Source organism: Chinchilla lanigera, unplaced genomic scaffold (genome assembly GCF_000276665.1).
Source record: "Chinchilla lanigera isolate Chin_1 unplaced genomic scaffold, ChiLan1.0 scaffold00055, whole genome shotgun sequence".
In the NCBI taxonomy this organism is placed as follows: Eukaryota; Metazoa; Chordata; class Mammalia; order Rodentia; family Chinchillidae; genus Chinchilla; species Chinchilla lanigera.
In genome coordinates this window covers 11,260,298-11,279,229 of record NW_004955456.1, presented here as the reverse complement: position 1 = coordinate 11,279,229, position 18,932 = coordinate 11,260,298, and the positions used below count along the sequence as shown (strand labels likewise).

The following is an 18,932-nucleotide window of genomic DNA, read 5'->3' as shown; positions in this document are numbered from 1 at the left end:
GAACAGCCAGAGCTGCCCTCTGGGTCTTCTTGGCTTTCTGATGAACAGGATGCATTGCTTGCTAATGTTTTTACTACAGTATTTAATCCCTAAGGCATGTGTTCTAAGCTTCCATATATAACTTAATTCATTTGTTCCTTAGTTACATAGGCACGGGTTAGGTAGGACATATATCTTTTAAGCCTTATTTTTATGTACAATAAAATGCATTCGTGTTAGACATACAGTTGTTTGAGCCCATCAAGATATCAAGATACAATATCTGTCATGATATTATAGAGTATTTCTTTCACCCTAGAATTTTACTTACGTTTTCCCCAATTGGTCATTCTTATACTTTGGCCTAGACACGCACAGGTCTGTTTACTGTCACTGTAGAGTTTTTAAATTTAAGGCTTTAAAATTTTTTTTCATTTTAAAGAGAAAAAAATGAAATTTCCAAACAAGGTAATAGAAGGGTAAAAATGGTTAATGCATTGCATATTGTTATCTGTAGTTACTCAGAGTCCAAGATACCGGTATTTAATTGTCCAAGCAATATTAGCACAAACCTTTCTTTTCAGTGAACTAAGAGAAATTAGTAGTATAACTATTTTAACTACCTTTTATATGTACATATATATATATATATATATATATATTTGTTTGTTTTTTGCTTTTCTTTTCCTTCTTTTCTCTGTTCCCCTATCTCACTCTCTCTGTCCTTTTGAAATTTCTTTGCATTTCACAATATTTATTGTACATTTTGGATCTTATTTACTCTTTCAGCTTCTCACACTAGGGAGACAGTACAATGTTTACACATGTACATCTAATTTATTTCACTTATAAGTATGGCCTTGAGTTGTAGCATTTACCTATAAAAGTCTGCAGTTTATCCTTCTTTATGGCTGGGTAGTACTCCATTGTATAAAAAGACCACATCTTTTTTATCCATTCCTTGGTTGGTGGGCATTTGGGTTGTTTCCAAGATCTAGCTATTACAAATTGTGTTGCTATAAACATGGGTGCACATATATCATTGTGGTATGATACTTTTAATTCTTCTGGGAAGATACCCAGAAGGGGAATAGCTGGGTCAAATGGGATCTCCAATCCTAGATTTTTAGGAATCTCCACACTGATTTCCACAGTGGTTTCACCAGTCTATACTGCCACCAAAAGTGAAGAAGCGTTCCTTTTTCCCCACAGCTCCTCCAGCATTTGTTATTGGTTGATTTCTTAATAATAGCCATTCTTTCTGGGGTGAGATGGAATCTTAGTGTTGTTTTAATGTGCATCTGTCAAATGACCAGTGATGTTGAACATTTTTGCATATATTTATTTGATGTTTGTATTTCTTCATCTGAGAAGTGTGTTTTCATCTCAGATGCCCATTTTTGGATTGGGTCTTTAAATTTGAGAGATCAGATTTGTTTGAGTTCTTTATTTATTTATTTATTTTTAAAGAGTAAAAGAAGGATAACATAATAATGGGGAGGCTTACCAAATTACAGACAAAGTGGTAGGAAATTATCAATGGTTATTGTTTTACATATTGTTATCTACAAGATAGTTTCTCAGGAAAACAAATAGACAAATAATAGTGAGTTACAGACAAAAGAGGTAGGAGATTATTAATAGTTGTTGTACTATACTTTGGTATCTTCAAAGAGGCCTCTAAAGAAAATAAATAGAGCTATACATGAGTGACCTATTGAATAATCATTAACTATTCTCAATGGTTGTTGTAGGAAACACATAATAATAAACATACATCCATTTACAAAATAGGATAGGAACAATACAAACATTACAGAATTATGGATAGATTAGTAGGAAAATATCAGTGGCTGCTGTAATACATAGTGGTATCTTCAAAGTGGTTTCTCAGGAAGACAGAGATACACAAGAAGGATCTAACAAGTAGCTACAGCCTAAGGGTTGTCAAAAATAGCATATTACCTCCTCACCAGTGATTCCTGTTGCTGAGGTGTGATGGCTGGAAGGAAGGCCAGGATTGAAAAGAAGGACCGAGAGACTTGCACCTATGTCTAGCAACAGGCTGCTTTCTTGTTCCTCCATAGTCATGATTACCCAGGGCTCCTCCATGGAGATGACAGTCTGGCCAGAGGGAGAAGACAGAGTATGCCCCAGGTTCCCTCATTCCTGTTGGGCTAACTGGTAGGATGGGGCTGAGCTCTGGAGCCTCTGCTTCAGAGGGCAGACCAATCTCCAGTGGTCACCTTTGCATCCAGGGCATGGCCCAGGGGGCCTCTTAGGGCGGTTCCTCTTGAGGTGGCCTGATTTTAACAGTGGTAGCAGATGAATGCAGTCGTCGAGTTCTTCTTGGGGCCCCAGGAATCAGAGTTGGGGTCTGTTTCTCTTAGTGCTGCAGCAAAAGCAGCTGCTTTTTCTCAGTCTCTTTGTTTTCTCTCCTTGGCCTCCTCCTCGTCATGGCTATAGAATACTGAGGATGCAGTTCTTACTAACATCTCAAGTAAGCCATGTGGGGCGAAAGCCATTGTTTGTAGCTTTTTCTCTCTAGCCTCTCATCGCATTGGGACCCCACAACCAGTTAGTGATAGTAATCCTTATTCTGAGGAACAGATGATAAACATTTTTTCCCACATTGTGGGTTGTCTCTTTACTCTGTTGGTGATTTCTCTTGCTGTGCAAAAGCTTTTTAATAAGGTGAGATTCCAGTTGTTGATTCTTTGTGATAGTTCCTGTGTGATTGGAGTTTCATTCATAAAGTCTTTGTGTACACATGTCTTCAAGCGTTTTAACTATTTTATATTTGGGAAGATTTAATGTTTCTATTTTAATATTTAGATTTTTTATTCATTTTGATTTCAGTTTAGTGCATGGTGAATATCACTTAGATTTCCCACAAATAATCCACACTAAGCAGCATAAACAGTCTCCTTAGAAAATCCAAATTGTCACTTTTTGGCTGTTGTCCTGGTGTTCTTAAGCAGAACCTTTTGAGAAGTCTGTACTGAATTTGGCTACTTCTTTAGAGGAGAGTTTTGGGTCCCCAAAGGTATACTCTTTAATCTCTGTTTAGTCTCCATTGTCTTAGTTGTTTCAGATCATGTTATTAAGCATTTCATCTTTGCATTTTTGTAGTGCAGAGAACAAGAAGCCTTTTCAGCATACACAGTGAATGAGCTGGGTTGTATAGTTGGTGAGAATAGTGACGTTTCTGTGGCTCTAAACCATGTCTGGTTATGTATTTCCTAGATCCAAAGAGCTCTTCAAGGGAATGTAGGGCTGGAGAAGCACATTCAAATTCTTGCACTATTTACTTTTGTCACCTGGTAATATTTACAGGTAGAGCAGATGCCAGCATATTCCACTCCCCTATTCTGGAGCAGTGGTCCTCATCTTATGTTATCAGAGCCTAGGTTATGAAATTTGAAACGCACTTTGCCTTCTTTCCACTGTTACAGCTGTACCCGATGATTTTAATCAACTTGCTTTCATTGAAGTATACTTTTTTTCTTCTCATTACATCTGCAAGCTCTCAAGTTTACAGACACGATCTTCTTGGCTAGACTAATATTACTTAGCCATTCTTGCATGTAAATTTAAAATTTAATATCTTGCTGCAGGTCTGTTGAGTTTCATGCAAATTCCAATAGAGATAATATTTTAGAGCTATAAATTAGAAATTACATGAGGGGTAGTAATATTTGTGTAGGCTTAAAAAAAGTACTCTTGCAGTTTGCATGATACATGACATTTCTTTTGAAAAAATGGGATTTTGAACATTCTGTGTGGGTTTAGGAGGTATCTTGCCAATTGTGTTACTCATAGTAAAAAGACCAAAAAAGGCCAATCTGTGCATGAACATTTAGAAATGATATTTGATTCCCCCTGACATTTGGAATTAACTTGGTTCTTCCACTTATTCATTCACTGAATATATGGTTTTAGAAGCTTTTAGTAGGTGCCTAGCTCTGGTTTTGGCTTTGATGATATAGTAGCAAATAGTGTTTGTCTTCATGAAATGTACATTCTATTTGAAAGAAACAGACTACAGGCAGATAACAAAGTAAAGTGTTCCTGGTGACCTCTGGAGCAAAAAATTCAGGGTCAGGAAGTAAGGGAGAGCAGGTAGAGGTGCTAGATGTCAGGGAAGGGACTAAGTTGTATTTATGCAAACTCATTTGGCCTGTGCAACTCTTCTGAGAATGTTGATCAAGGAAGTGAAACTGTTAGGTACAGGTGCTTTCAGTGAGTGCTCTTGCTGTGCTTGGGGAGCAGCAAGAATGTTAGAGTGACTAGAACAGAAAGAAATAGATTAGAAAGAGGTAGAAGAATATGAAGGAACATGAACAGCAGAGCAGAGGAGGTGTCAAGTCAGACTGGACCTTGTAGGTACTGTAAGGAATTGAGCCTTTTCTCTGAGTGAGATGGATGTCATGGATGAGGGGATATGAAATAGACTCTAACCATTGTGTTGGTTTATGGGGGCAAACACAAACTTCAACCTGTGGACATAGGATTCCATCATCAGCCACTGCAGTTGTGGATCTTAGATGCTACCCATAAGGCTGGTGACCATAAAGAAGCTAAACAGGAGAAACTGGCATTGTTGACATTTTTGTGTTGGATCATCTTAAGATTCTTTGTTTGTGGCAGAAATGTAAGTATATATGTTGCTTGGGCCCAGCAATCTATGTGCTCCTAAGTCTTCTAGGTGATTTTGATGTACTCTTTAAACAACATAAAATACTGGGCTTACCCCAACAGTTTCTGATTCAAGAAGTTTGGCATGGGGCCCAAGAATTTGGATCCTTTGTAAATTTCCAGGTGTTGCCATTTCCGCTGGTCAGGGGCCATACTTTGAGCACCCCTGCTCTGGTGAATGAGAACTGCTATATTATTAACCACAAAGTTCACATTCTGTACTTTTGCTTTATAACTTTGATAACTCAAGCACCAGCTCAGAACTAAACTTCCTTGGTTTGAGTATCAGCTCTGCCATTTACTATTGCATGACCTTAGATAGGGTGCTGAAAATGATTCCTTGCACATACAAGGTTGTCAGTAAATGCCAGCTATTTAATAATATGTATGTATAAAATGGTGTGTCTTGGTTACTTTTCTCTCATTGCTGGGACAAAATACCTGACATCCAAAATTAAGGAAGGAAAGGTTTACTTTGCTTACAGTTTGTGGAGCTTTTAGTCTATACTTGGCAGGTTACAAGGCAGACTGGCACGTGGCAGAGGGCTGCAACTCATGGAGGCAGAACACAGCCGAATCAACAAGCACAAAAGCAAGGAATAGCCGCAAGCAGCCTCTTGCTCTCCCTTACATATGCAAACTATCCACCCCAGGGCAGGTGCAGCTCTCACACCCATAATCAATCAAACTCTAAAAGCCTGCCCCATGACCACATGAGGCTTTGAGGGGACACCCAGACACAAACCATAACATGGTGCTATAGTAAAATATGAATAACTTGCTGAATAGAATGTCCTGATTGTGGACATTATAAACAAGATGTTGCTTTGGTTTCAGGATGGCCTGTAAGGTGTTACTAGCTCTAATTTGTGCATAGGAAAGTGGGTTGTTTTCATGCAACTTCTAAGTAGCAATAGCAGATTTCAAATTTAAGTCTCTCTGGCTTCAAAGTTTGAGAAATATCTCTATAGGTACTGCCTTGTAGTATTGGATTGGCCCTCACACAGGGGGGCCAAATCGGAATCCTGCTGGAGGGGAAGGGGAGAGATTGTCCATTGATTAAGGTTTTAGCTCTCCATTAGGCCATTTTCTCATCTGTAAAATGGAGATAAAACATGGAGAAGCACAGTGTTTTGGACCTAATAGAATATCAAAGTGCTTAGCATTGTTCATTATTTCCTTTATGAATTAAAAGTTATGTAATTTTTCTTTAGAATTCTTTATAAGAATGATTGTTTCCTAACATGAAACTTAAGTGATTGCATATTGTGTGGAGAGAATTTGTATCATGAAGTTTTTAGCTTTAGGGGAAAAAGATCATATTTCCTTTATAAACTTTTTCTGCTAGGGTTCTAGATTATTTACCTGAGGAAGTTCACATGATGTTAAGATAAAACTTTTCTAGATAAGGCATCCATACCAAAAGATGAAATGGACATGTTTAGAGACCATTTATCTAATTTTGAGAAGGGGTAGTGTAGTCTAATACTTTGGAAATATTAAAAAAATTACATAAAAGTAGATATAAGGACTGGGGATTTAGCTTAGTGGTGGAGCACATTACTTAGCATGTGCATAGGGGATTGAACCAAACCACCCTGCCCCCATTAGATGTAACAGTAATTGTTGTCCTAAGTTCCCATTTACCCATGGATCAGATTACAGCAACTTCATTGCTTAAAAATCTGATTCTGAAATTGTAAAAGTCATTGATTGACAAATAGCTGTCATGAAACTCTCAGAACTTCATACAGTACTAACTGTTTTTGGTGAAGTGCCTCTTGACCCTTTATCCAGTCAACTGTACAGAGATTAAAAGAGAAATTTTAATATTCTGAAGATAGACAGTTACAAGGAACTTTCACTAACTGAAGGGGTACGAGATACAATAGCTATTAAAATGAAAGTATGATATTTAGGCTAACTACACAGGCTGCCCTAATTGTCCTGGGAGTCCCGGAGGGCAACACTGTCTGTAGTGACTCAGGTTCTTAGATAAAATTGTGTTATCAAAGAGAAATGTAGAGGCTTACTCTTGCTACCTTTTAAAGAATAGACAAGAAATAATGAGTGGATCAGAAAGCTTTTGTCAAGTTTAGTTTCAATAAAAATTAGCTTAAGGGTAAGTTTAAGTTACTAAAATAAATCACTGATACCACAAATACTGTGTACCTCGGTGATGGTATTACATGCATAGGGAGGCAGTGGGGTGAGGTGGAAAGAACATGGACCTTTGAGACAGATACGTGACTGGAAGCAGGCTATGAGTCCCAGCTTCTCCTCTGTGGAACAATATCTGAAGGGCAGTTCGTTAGGATTAAACAAAATGATGACCTGCCTGGTGTACCTACCATAGTGCTGTATAAACAGTGATGTGAGGTTGGTAGATTTCCGATATCTAAAGATCATAATGGATGCTTCAGAATACTTTCTCATTTATAGGCTCATATCCACTCCCTCCATCCCCCAACACCTTTATGACTATAATTCACAAGTAGTAGAACTCACTAATTTAAGGAGTAGAATTCAGTTGCTTTCACCATATTCATACAGTTGTACAACCATCACCACAGTCAATTATAGGACACTTATCACCCCCAAAAGAAGCTCACACCCTTTAGCTGCCATTGCCCTATTTGTCCATTTTCTTTCTCACCAAATGTTGTGGACCCCACCTTCATTTACTTCCCTTATCTTGTGTTCAGGTATGGACTATCCTAATTTGCCTGTTGCTGGATCATGTGGTTGAAATTTTGTGGATTTTTGTAAATAGCCAATTTAGCTTTGCTTCCTTTTACAGCATTTGTTTCTTTGGGTGCTGAAACAGCTGCTGCAACCAACGCAAGGGCTCACCATTTTGCACTTTGTGGCTGTTCATATGGCAGCTTTATTCAAAACTGCTCCTGTATTCCTTAAGTTATTTGTTTTATACAAAAACAGTTCTCCCTGGCTTATGGCTTCTCTGCTGCCATGTTGACAAATGTTGCTTCTAGTGAAATACCCAAAAATAAATAACAGGAAGAGAGAGGGGAGCACAGAGCTAAGTGAATTCATTTTGCCTCTTGAGTGCCATTCTCATTTGTTTTAAAAACAACCCTGGCATTACAGGCAGGGGAGGAGGGGCAGCAGAACTGAAGGAAATGAATGAGTTACATTTGATTTGGAAATGATGGGACCGAACAGACAATTTAGGAGGTATCTGGAATGTAGGGCCTGGAAATGAGGAGTTTACAAAAATCTGAATATCAAGCAGATACTCAGATTGTTAATACTAATCTTCATATGAATCCTCAGACTTCTTATTCTTTTGATGATGGAATTCAAATTTATGCCTTGCTGATACTGTAGAAAATGACCAAAGTTGATCCCTCTTGTGTGGTAAGGGAACTGGGAGAAGACAAGGTTTAGGGTTGAGGACTCTTGGCTTTCAGACTGAATGTCTGACCCAAGTGAGAAGAAGGCAGACAGGATACTGACAAGTAATGATTGCCTGCTGTGAATTAGGTATTTCCACAAGTGTTATTTTAGTGGGTAACACACATGTTATTTTAATGGGTAGTACACAAAGGTTGGTGGTCTTATCTGTATTTTCCAGGCTAGGGAGAAGAGAATTTTGAGGAGTTATAGTATGTGTTTGGTAAAGGTCATACAGAAATTAGAGAGTAGAATGTGATGGAAACCCAGTGCCTAGACTTATAATAGGTGCTTTTCCCACTGTAATAATAAGCAATAGAAGATATGGAAGGAAAAAATATGGGCAGAGGAATTTGAAAATAAGTAGGAATAACAGAAAGCAATAGAGGCCAAAAATGTTTAGAAAAAAATATTGATCCTCATCTTTTTTTGAGTTTTTAATTACAAATTATTAGGAAAACTACAGCAACTCACAGTGCACATGAAGCTTGTTTTGGTTAGATACATTATAAAGGTCCACCTGACCAGCTTTGGAATAAAACATGTTCTTAAGCATTTCATAAATTATCTTAATATGCACTTTGTTGAGGCAGTGGCTGATAAATAACAGCCTAATTGATCACAGAAGATATGAGAGGTTTGTTTGATCAGTACTGGGCTTGCATTCTGGATTATGCAGATTGATTGGTTTTTACCCATTTGTTCAATGTTTTTTGATGCTGTTTATTTTATAAATATTCAGTTCAATTATTTTCCCCCTTGTTTCGTTGGGGGGTGTTGCTAATAATTGACTCTTCTGGGCAGAAGAGATGAAGAAGCAGGGGTGAAGTAGAAGGGGCTTTTCCTTATATTCTCCTTTGTAATTTCTGTATTTTGTTTCATATACTGTTGCATATGATAATGGAAGGGAAGGAAGGATGTGTAGCCAGGTAGGAGGAAAGAACTCTGAGTGAAAGGATAAGTGAAACTATGGATTATTAGCCTGAATGTCAGATCTTAAGTGAGTTGGTTTCACCTCAAGGATTGTTCCTCAGCCTATATAATTTCTACAATCACATTTCTACAAGCATCTATGAAAGGTGCTTGTTGAGTGTATTGCATTCTTAAATGTATTGACAAATGTCATCATGAAGACACACATAGGGTTACAAGAGTGTGAAACTTAGACTTTCTGGGTTTGAACCCTATGTCTACCTCTTAGTGTCTGAATGTCACCTTGGGCCTTTCCTAGTTTCTCTAGTATTTCTCTTTTGAATATGTGCCTTGGATACTTATTAAAATGGTTGCTATAATAATACATATTTACAGAGTGGAAGGATTAAATGTGTTACTTAATCCACATAAAGTTCTTTGTAGCAGTGCAAAATTCATGGTACAGGGTGTCCTTAGAGGGGAGTGGTTCCAGAACCACCTTGCAATGGATAGCAAAATCTTAAGATGTTCAAGTTTCTTATATAAAATAGTGAAGTATTTGTGTGTTACTTGCACCGATTCTTTCATATATTTCAAATCATCTATGGATTACTTATAACACTCAATACAATGCAAATGCTATGTAAATATTCGTTCTAATGTATTTAGGGGAATAATGTCAAGAATACAGATCTGTACATGTTTTCTTCTCTGAAAATTTTTTATTCCTGGTAGGATTGTTTAATGAGAAATTTGCAGATACTGAGGGCCAGCTGTACCCATTGAAAGTTCAGTTTTATTTTGATGATCATCACAGGTGCTGATTTGCTTCATCTGCCTTTCTTCCATTTCCTCATTGGGTGCCAAAATTCCCCTCCTCAGAAGTTCACACAGTGCCCCTGTTCTGGCTCCAGAGCTTTTCCGCTGAGTTAGCTGACTCCTTAGAGTGCTATTTTCTAGTAAGTGTGGGCTATTTGGACTGCTTGGGAGAGCAAGCATGCTGAGGTGAGGACTAGCTCTCTGTAGAGGTGTTCATTCTCCCACTGGGAGGAAATGCCACTTGTCAGAATACAGCTTTGACTTGCCCAGGTTCCTGTTGTACAGATGGGGCCTATAGTCTCTCTGGGCCCCTTGTCATGGATCCAAGCCAAGGCTGTCACTTGCTGAGCCAGGAATAATACAGGAATTAGTCTTTTTTCTTTATACTAAGCAAATACTAAGCACTAATCAATCTACAGTTAACGCTATCCAATTTTTGAACCAGTTACCATGAATAACTGCCCCTAAATGTGTTTGCCAATAAAAGGATAAGTTTAAGGCTTTTAATCAATGCCACTTGCACTCAGTATTTAAGGTCAGAATCTTGTGTGAGACTTATTTTGATTAGGATAATTGTTGGGTTAAAAAAGGAATAGTTTTTGAAATTGTGACACTTGTGGTTGATTGTGGGTGAATTAATCTTTGAGCAAATGAAAAATTGTCAATTTCATAATAGTTTTTTTGCTGTCTCATTGTCCTTTAGGTCACTTATGGAGAAATAGGACTTTTAAGAGGAAGGCATTTCTTTGAATGGGAAAAGTGATAAGAGACTCATACAAACTTTGAAGGAATAAGTGATGGAAGAAAGAGGGGACATTGGAAAGGAAGCCCAGTACTTTTGGTAGGCAGTGAACTGTGGGGCTGGAGCAGGGACTGTTTGTGTTTTAGGTAATATTAACATGTAACTTTGTCTCTAGGATAGCTTTCTCAAAGAAAGTTGTGTTTCCTGGCTAAATATTGTGTTTTGCCTAGAATAAAGCATAGAGGTTTGAAACATCTGGAATTTATATATTGCTTTCACTGAAGAGCCTAGGGCAAGTTATTTAACCTTTTGGACTCTGTTTTTGTAATTATAAAATGGGGAGGGTAGTACCTGCTTCACAGTTGGCAAACTTCATTTGGATCACATAAGTAAGAATGAAGCATAGTGCCTGGTATACAAGAGGTGCCAGAAGGGGGTCGCCTTTCATTTCTTTCCAGAATTTGCCTGGTTCTCACATATTTGTCTGGGGTGCAGTTGTACGCATGTGACGTGGAAATGACTCCAGTGGCATTGACTTGGAAATTGTTCTGATTGGTTGGTTTGTTGTTGTTACAGTTGTTGTTGTTCTGGGTTCCATAAAAGAGATCAATCCAAAAGCTGTTCAATTCTGGAAAAGCACAGTGGTAATTCTCTTCCTTAGTGCCTCTTTGACTGGACAGTTTGGAATCTATGAAAATTGATAGGTTATAGACGCAAACTAGGCTCTGCTTCTCTGGTTGTTGGCATGTTACTTACCTTTCTAATGTTTCTACATCCATAAAGGGGAGATGTTCATAACTTTGGGTGCTCTGAATATTCAGTATAGGTGATATTTATGAAAGGACTTTGTGTCAAGAAACTCCAGATCTGTATCATACTTTTAATCATCTGACTGGATCACAATTCTTATCAAAAAGTCAATTCTGTTCTGCCAGATGTTAAAAGACTTAGGAAAATGCCCTTTAATTCCAGAAAGATTTGACTCCAGTATGTAGCAGAAGAAGCTTGTACCCGGAAGGCAAGAGAGCTGGTTCCCAGGATGTCTGGCAGAGTGGGCCATCTCCCTAAACTCTACTTCTCACACCTGCAGGCCAGGCTTATGGAAGTTATGATTATACTGGTGTCTTAGTTACCTTTCTCATTGCTGAGACAGAATACCCAGCACTCACAAGTTAAAGGAAGAAATGTTTATTTAGCTCAAAGTTTATTTAGCTCACCTCTACTGAAACCTATAGAGGTTTTAGTCCATAATAGGATGGGTCCAAGGCAGGGTGACATGGCAAACAGGAATTGCAGAGGAGTAGTTCAGGGTGGGCACAAGGTAGCAAAGCAAGCAAAGGATGACCCAGATTTTCTATCCCTCATATCTTATCCAGGCTGCTTAGGGTAGGTAGCACTCACATCCTTGATCCTAGTGCCCTTGTGCCTGCCATTGCACCATGATTCAGTCTCAGCATCACACATTGTAGATTTAGCCACCTTTGAAAAAGCCACATACATGACACCATGAGGCTTTGAGGGAATATCTAAACACAAGCCATAATGTTCTACTCCTGGCCCATCAGACTCATGCACATGCCTTTGTGCAAAAGGCATTTAGTCTATCTCCAAGAGATGCCAAAGTCATAACAATTTTAGCATTGCTGACAAGTCCAAGTCAAAAGTCTAGTCTAAGATTTAAGGCAAACTCTGAGGTGCAAGTTCCTATATGAATGAAAAGAAAATTAAACACTTCTAGCATCAACGGCATAAGATAAAAATTTCCATTCCAAAAATTACAAATGGGGATAGCAAGGAATGGGAACAAAGTAAGACCAAAATCCAGCAGGGCAAACATTCAATCCCACAGTTCCACTTTCAGCATCACCAGCAACTTGTGGCAAGTTGTGAACTCCAAAGGGCTTGGGTGTCTCTGCCCCTATGGTACTTCCTGTGGTATAGCCATGGGGTATAGCTCCTATGGCTTCTCTCTGGGGCCAGCTCTGCTCTCTCCTTACAATTTTCCTCAGAGGATCCAAGTTCCTGGCTTCTCTAAACTTCTGGGATGTCCACTGCATCTTCAGCTTCACATGCTGCCCTCCCAGGGGCACACTGCCTGGGCTCTCAGGCCTTCTGGAATCTGGGTGGAAGCCTCCCTGACCCTACAATTCCTAGATGCAACTCTGCGTGCACATAAAACCAGCACCATATGGATAATGCTAGGGTCTGCCACAAGCTGGAGCAGTAGCCAGGCTTCCTTCTCTCTTGGCTGTCAGGGTCAAGTGCCTATGAACCAAATCTCACGGAACAACTTCCCTAGGCCACCACCATTCTGGAATATGGTGCTGTGGAGCTCTCTTCTCAAAGCAAAGTCTTTCACCTTTGCAACCCTGAGGCTGCAAAGGCTGGAGTCCTATTGCTTCTTGTGATGTCCTGAGGCCATCTTTTCAGTTGTCTTCTTCTGAAATACTTGGCTTTTTCTTGCTAGTCTTTACAGTGACCAATTTCTCCTCTGTTTCACCTTTCTTGCTGCAACTTTACTGGAGCTTCCTTCTGGCCAAACTCACAGTATTTTGAATCAATCTGCTGGGGTCTTTGCTCTTGATTCTCAACATAAACTGGCTAAACACCTTCAAGAATAGCCATGTCACCACCTCAACATTAGGTTGCCTCAGAATTTCTTTTGCAAGATTAACTAGTCTACCTCACTGATATTTGAGTGCCGATTTGTGTCAAGAATTTTTAAGTATTTTCTATTTATTAACTTATTTCATTCACACAACAGCAATGAGGGGAAAGTGGAGATGGAATTTTTAACTGATTTGTAGATAAACAAACTGGAGTTCAGCTGGATGGAGTGGTGCACTACTTGAACACTTTGAAGGCTGAGGCACAGGATCTCAAGTTCAAGCTTTATCTGGGCAACTTAGCAACTGTCTCAAAAAACGGTCTGGGGATATAGCTCAGTGGTAGAGTGCCCCAGAAGTCATTGTGCTGAAAATATATTGGCAAAAACAAGAACAAAGAGCTTAAAGAGGTTAGTAAAGCTCATTTATTGATGGACTGAAAGCTTCATCAAGTTTCCCAACCTCTGTATTGTCCTTAGAACTTGTCTTTTAGATGTTATGTTTGTATAGATGTTTTCTTTTTCTTGTAACCCCTTTCTGATATCTGTGAAGAGAAGAGACACCTGGAGAAACAGTTGACCTTTCTTTTTATGCTTTGCGTGTCCTCTAGTAAGTAATAATCAGCAGCTGTTGCATATCCCTATATAAACAATAGGCATGCTAGGTCATCCCAGCAATTCATTCTTTTCATTACTAATACCTGGGTTTGGGAGTCAGAGGAAGGAAGATATAGACATGGACAAGGATGATAATAATTGTGATGACAGGAGCACTTTGTAAGTGTATGATTAGGCTCTTGCAAGCATTTATCCATATGACAACCCTATGAGATAGAGTTACTACTGTTTTTGTTCATTCAGTTGATAGAACTGCTGACTCACAGAAATGTTAGATAATTTGCTCAAGATCTTACACATGTCTGCCTTGGGAACACATGGTTTTAGTTGTTATGCTTTACTACTACATGAGACAATTGAGCAAAATGCCTTAATAATTTGTGGTAATTAGTGAGTAGGATGTTAGACATACCTAGATGTCACGAGTGAACACGGCATATTGTATATTGGAGAATCAGATCTCAGTGACTATGAACAGGTGTCCTGTTGAGTGAGACCCTTTGTTTGGTGATCCTGTTATATGTTTCTTGTAAGACTGTGTTTTATTTCGTGTCTCTCCCTCCCCCATCTCAAAAATACAAAGGTCTTATTTCCAGGATGGCAAAAACTTTTGGCTAAATGGGGTAGATAAACCCAGTCCTTACACATGAAGAGCTATTTGCTCATTCAAGATAATTACAAGTGACAAGAAAACATGCTCAAAATAATCCTGTATATTGGTAGGACAGCAATGACACACTCCAGACTCTCCTTACCCCAATCCCTAGCCTGAATCATACCTTGCTGTGCTGGGGAATCTAAGCCCAGGGCTGGGCAAGTGCTTTTCCAGCAGCCACTTCCCCAACTCCCTAAAGTGGGTTTTGAGATGCAAAAGCTCAAAGTACAAATCTTTAGTTGTAGTTATTTTGCTTTTAAGTTTAAGGCACTTTTTGAGAAGATAGTTGCAGATAGGCTCCATGGAGGTAAATTTTCCTAAAGTGCTGCTAATTTTTTATTCATATTTGGTCAGCCACTGGTAGAATGCTGAAAATTGCTTTCCTCTTTCTCTTTGCTGGCCTTACGTAACTTCAAAGGGCAGTGAATGCATGCTGCACCTGTCTGGAGATGCCTGTGGACTCTGATGATTCATTACTGTGCTCTGAAAGGAACTGTGCCCAGTTCTAGCATTTAGTGTGCATTCTCTGGCTTAAGAGAATCCTCTGGAGTGCTGTGTGCCATCACCTGGTGGTGTGCAGCTATATAAATATAGACTCTACCAACTCTGTCACGTGTTATGTCTGTGTGGCTCTTTGGTTGATTGGAATTGAAGCCTACTGCTTGTTAGTAAGGCAGTGACTGGCTGTGGGGAACACTAGTGTCTCTTGTTTTACATTGTTTATTGATTTATTGAGTTAGAATGCCTGTCCTTTGGTGCAAGTGTTACATAGGTCAGTATTATTAGCCATCATGTGAAACTTGTTTTTCTGTGTGATTTGTGTATATTTCCTTGATCTTGTGGAATACAGGATCAGGGAATGAAAGGCAGTTGTTGATAGAAAATATGAAGGGACATAGATTTGAAATCAAAGAGAAGGTTTGGGAGTGAAGTGCTTTACTGAATACTGAGGAAATGAACCTTTTCATGAATTTTGGAAAATCTCTTTGCTCTGACAGTAGGGAATACATGCTTTGGCTGGTTGAGCTAGTGACTGGATCAGAACCAGGAGTTGTAGGTTAAATTTCTTTTTGGCAAAGACAAATATTTTGAGCTTTCAGCTCTGCTCTTGTCCTGGTGCCTTCCAAGGAATCTTTGTGTACTCTGTGTAGTAGAGAGAGACTGCGTTAATAAAATATTTCAACTGGATTTGGGTCCTTATTTAATGAAGTATGCAGTTTTTTTAAAAATTCAGTATATTTATTGAGTACTTGTATTTTGGTCCTCGGGTTACAGTGGTATACAAAAGAAACAACTTACATATCCTTTTGGTGTTAACATTAACTTCAGTTATTATTATTTGAGGTTACCAAGTCTTTACTTGCTGCAGCTGGGACATACTGGCCTGGGCTAAGAGACTGGTATTTAAATCCCAGCTATTGTCTCAGTTTACTGCATTTCTCTGTGCCTGTTTTTCCACCTGTAATGTTAGGAAGTTGGGTAATATTTGTCTATTCTTATTAGTGCATATTAGTAATACAGAAAATAGAATTTGTTTTGGTATACTGGTACATACATATAACATATTTTGATTATTTTTATCCGCACTATCCATATCTTCTCTTTGTCTTCTTTTCCTCTGTTCTCCTTTCCCCATCTCTAAAGCATCTCTTTCCCTGCCTCCCTCCCTCCACCCATCCCTTCTTCTAGTTTTAGATTACTCATACAAGCAAAACCATGTGGTATTTAACTTTCTCAGGCTGACTTATTTAGCTTAACTTGAAGGTCCCCAGTTTCATGTATTTTCCTGAAATGACATGATTTTTCTATGGCTGAATAATGGTCCATTATGTAGCTGTAGGACATTTTCTTTATTCATTCATGTATTTATGGGCCCCTAGACTGTTTTGATAGCTTAGCTGTTGTGAATTGTGCAGCTGTAAACATGGTCATACATGTGTCTGTAGTATGCTATTTTTAATTCTTTTGCATTTTACCAAAGTGTGGTAGAGTTGGATAGAATGAGAATTTCTTAGTTTTTTGAGGAGTGACTATACTGATTTCTTTTTTTTTTTGTTTTTTTTCCGGTACCGGGAATCGAACTCAGGACATTGTGCTTGCCAGGCAGGCGCTCTGCTGCTGAGCTAAATCTCCAGCCCTGATTTCTATAATGGTTGTACCAGTTCGCATTTCCACCAGATGTATAGGATAATTCATTCTTTTCCCCACATCTTTGCCTGCTGCTTTTTTTTTTTTTTTTTTTTTTTTTTGGTATTCTTGATAGTCACTCCTACTAGGGTAGGTTGGAGTCTCAATATAGTTTTGATTTGCATTTCCCTCATGCCTAAAGATGTTAAACATTTTCTCATGTACTTAATTGATCAATTGTACTTCTTTTAGGAAATGTCAGACTGGGAATTTAGCTCAGTGGCGCAGCACCTGCCTGGGAAGCATGAGGTCCTGAGTTCCATTTCTGGTACCCCCCGCAAAAAAAGAAAAGTTTATATATTTTTATTCCTTTAAATTTTGTTTGATTGAGGTTTTGATTTGGAGTTTTTTTGAGTTTTTATATATTCTAGCTCTAAAAGGTTCTCCATCACTGCTCTGGAGTAACCAAAGGTGTATGAAGGAGCATTGCTTGTATAGAGGAGGAGCAGGCTCTTATGAAGAGCTTCCTGTATTTTGAAGATACATTTGGAGACTTTCAGAGTAGTCACATTGGAGGGCAGGATTAGTTGGAGTAGTTTTAGGTGGAGTCATCTGGGATAAGTCCATGTTTTAAGCCTGCTGTGGCCAAGGCAGATATGTCCCGGAGTAGCACTGGGATGTCCTAGACAGCCTTAGCTGTCCTGGTGACAGCTTTCCCTGGTGACAGGTTGGCTGAGAAGTGGTTGCATGATTGGTACTTCCATGCTTTTGTGTAAATAATGAAGCTGAACTTGTGACTGCAGTAGCTTTTAAGGTATCTCTTTCTAAAAAGGCCTGCCTTGTTGATTATTGCCCACTGGGGCGTAGACGTTTCAGGGTTATCGGAAATGGGTCCCCATTGCCGGCCTGATCTTTGTCCTATCAAGTGTGTTTTCAGGGCCTCTCTTCTGAGAGGTGATAGCAGTGCCTGGAATAGCCTGGAGTGTAGGGGAGGTGGGTCACTTGGCATAGCTGTGGGTCTTCTCACCCAGCCTAGAGACATCTGCAAAAACAACCACACAGTTGGCAAGAAGAAGCTGGGGCTGGTTGTTGTAGGTTACTGTCAGGGAAGTGAAGGGGAGGTGGTGATAGCTGTCAGTGAAGTCTTCCTCTGGCTGTCAGAAGAAGAAAGGGAGGATTGGGTCCCCATCCCAGACCCTATTCTTTCATGCACCTCCATCATAAAGCTTGAGGGATACAAACCTGTTAATCAAGTGGAAATATGGACATAAATTAAATTCAGGTTTCATTTTCACACCTCTAAATAAGTAGCTGCAGAAAATGAATATATAAAATGTCATGTTATACTCATGTCATACCTTTTAATAAAACATTTTAAAATATTTTGGGTTAACCTAAAACAGGATGCTTAACCTGCCTCAGTGCAGTTAAATGTTACATTGGGGTGATGCTCCTGCCCAGGGGCCTGGGAGATTCCACCACTCAGTAATACATTGAGAATGATTGAGTGCAATCCCTTCAGATCCAGAGATTTCCATTTTCCTCTAAAGTGGATGCTGCGGGAGTAGAAACCAAGGGCAGTATGAGTACATGTTTTTCTTCAGTGACTGAACTTGTAAGAATGGATACATAAGGTGTCTTGTTTATGTTTGCCTTGGTAATAACATCTGCTCATGCTTCCAGGTCTCACTGGCCATCATTTCTCTCCATTATACTTTGGACAGACAGCACTGAGAATCTAGATTTTTTATCATTGACTTCTTAGTGGCTATTTGATCTTGGACATATTGCTTTGTCCTGTATCTTCATTCCCTCATCTGTACAGTGGAGATAGTAAGAGTGCACAAGGCAGCAGGGTATTAGTGATAAGAGTTAGTGTCTGTGATATATTAGAATAGTGCTTGGCATATGCTGCTGCCATTTTGCCAACACTATTTTTTTTTTGGTTTTTCTCCCGTACCGGGAACCGAACTCACGACCTTGCGCTTGCCAGGCAGGCGCTTTGCCGCTGAGCTAAATCCCCAGCCCCCAGTTTTTTTTTTTTTTTTTTTTTTTGGTTGCCAGCACTATTACCTTGCTCCTCCCTTGGTATATGGTTAATGCTTTGCCATGGTATGGTGATGCATTTAGCTAGCTGCCTTAAATTATAGTAAGTTCCTTCCTGTCTGAAATTCCTTGTCCTACCTAACATGGTACTTTGGACATGATTGGTAGTCTGTATCTTGGGTTGAATTCGTACAGGACTTGGTTAAGAATTTAAGCAGAGTATATTTTCATTTTGACTTTTAAAGCCTTTGAAGTTGAAGGGGATTGAGTCTTGTTTCTTCACTGCTAAAGCTGCCTCATCAAGGTCACTAACCCAA

The 18,932-nt window shown here is 39.1% G+C and overlaps 1 protein-coding gene across 4 annotated transcripts in view; it reads left to right on the top strand.

The window, feature by feature from the left end:
- Auts2 (autism susceptibility candidate 2) overlaps nt 1-18,932 on the top strand; it is a gene marked incomplete in the record, with an annotated part of 1,123,237 nt that overhangs the window by 138,532 nt on the left and 965,773 nt on the right.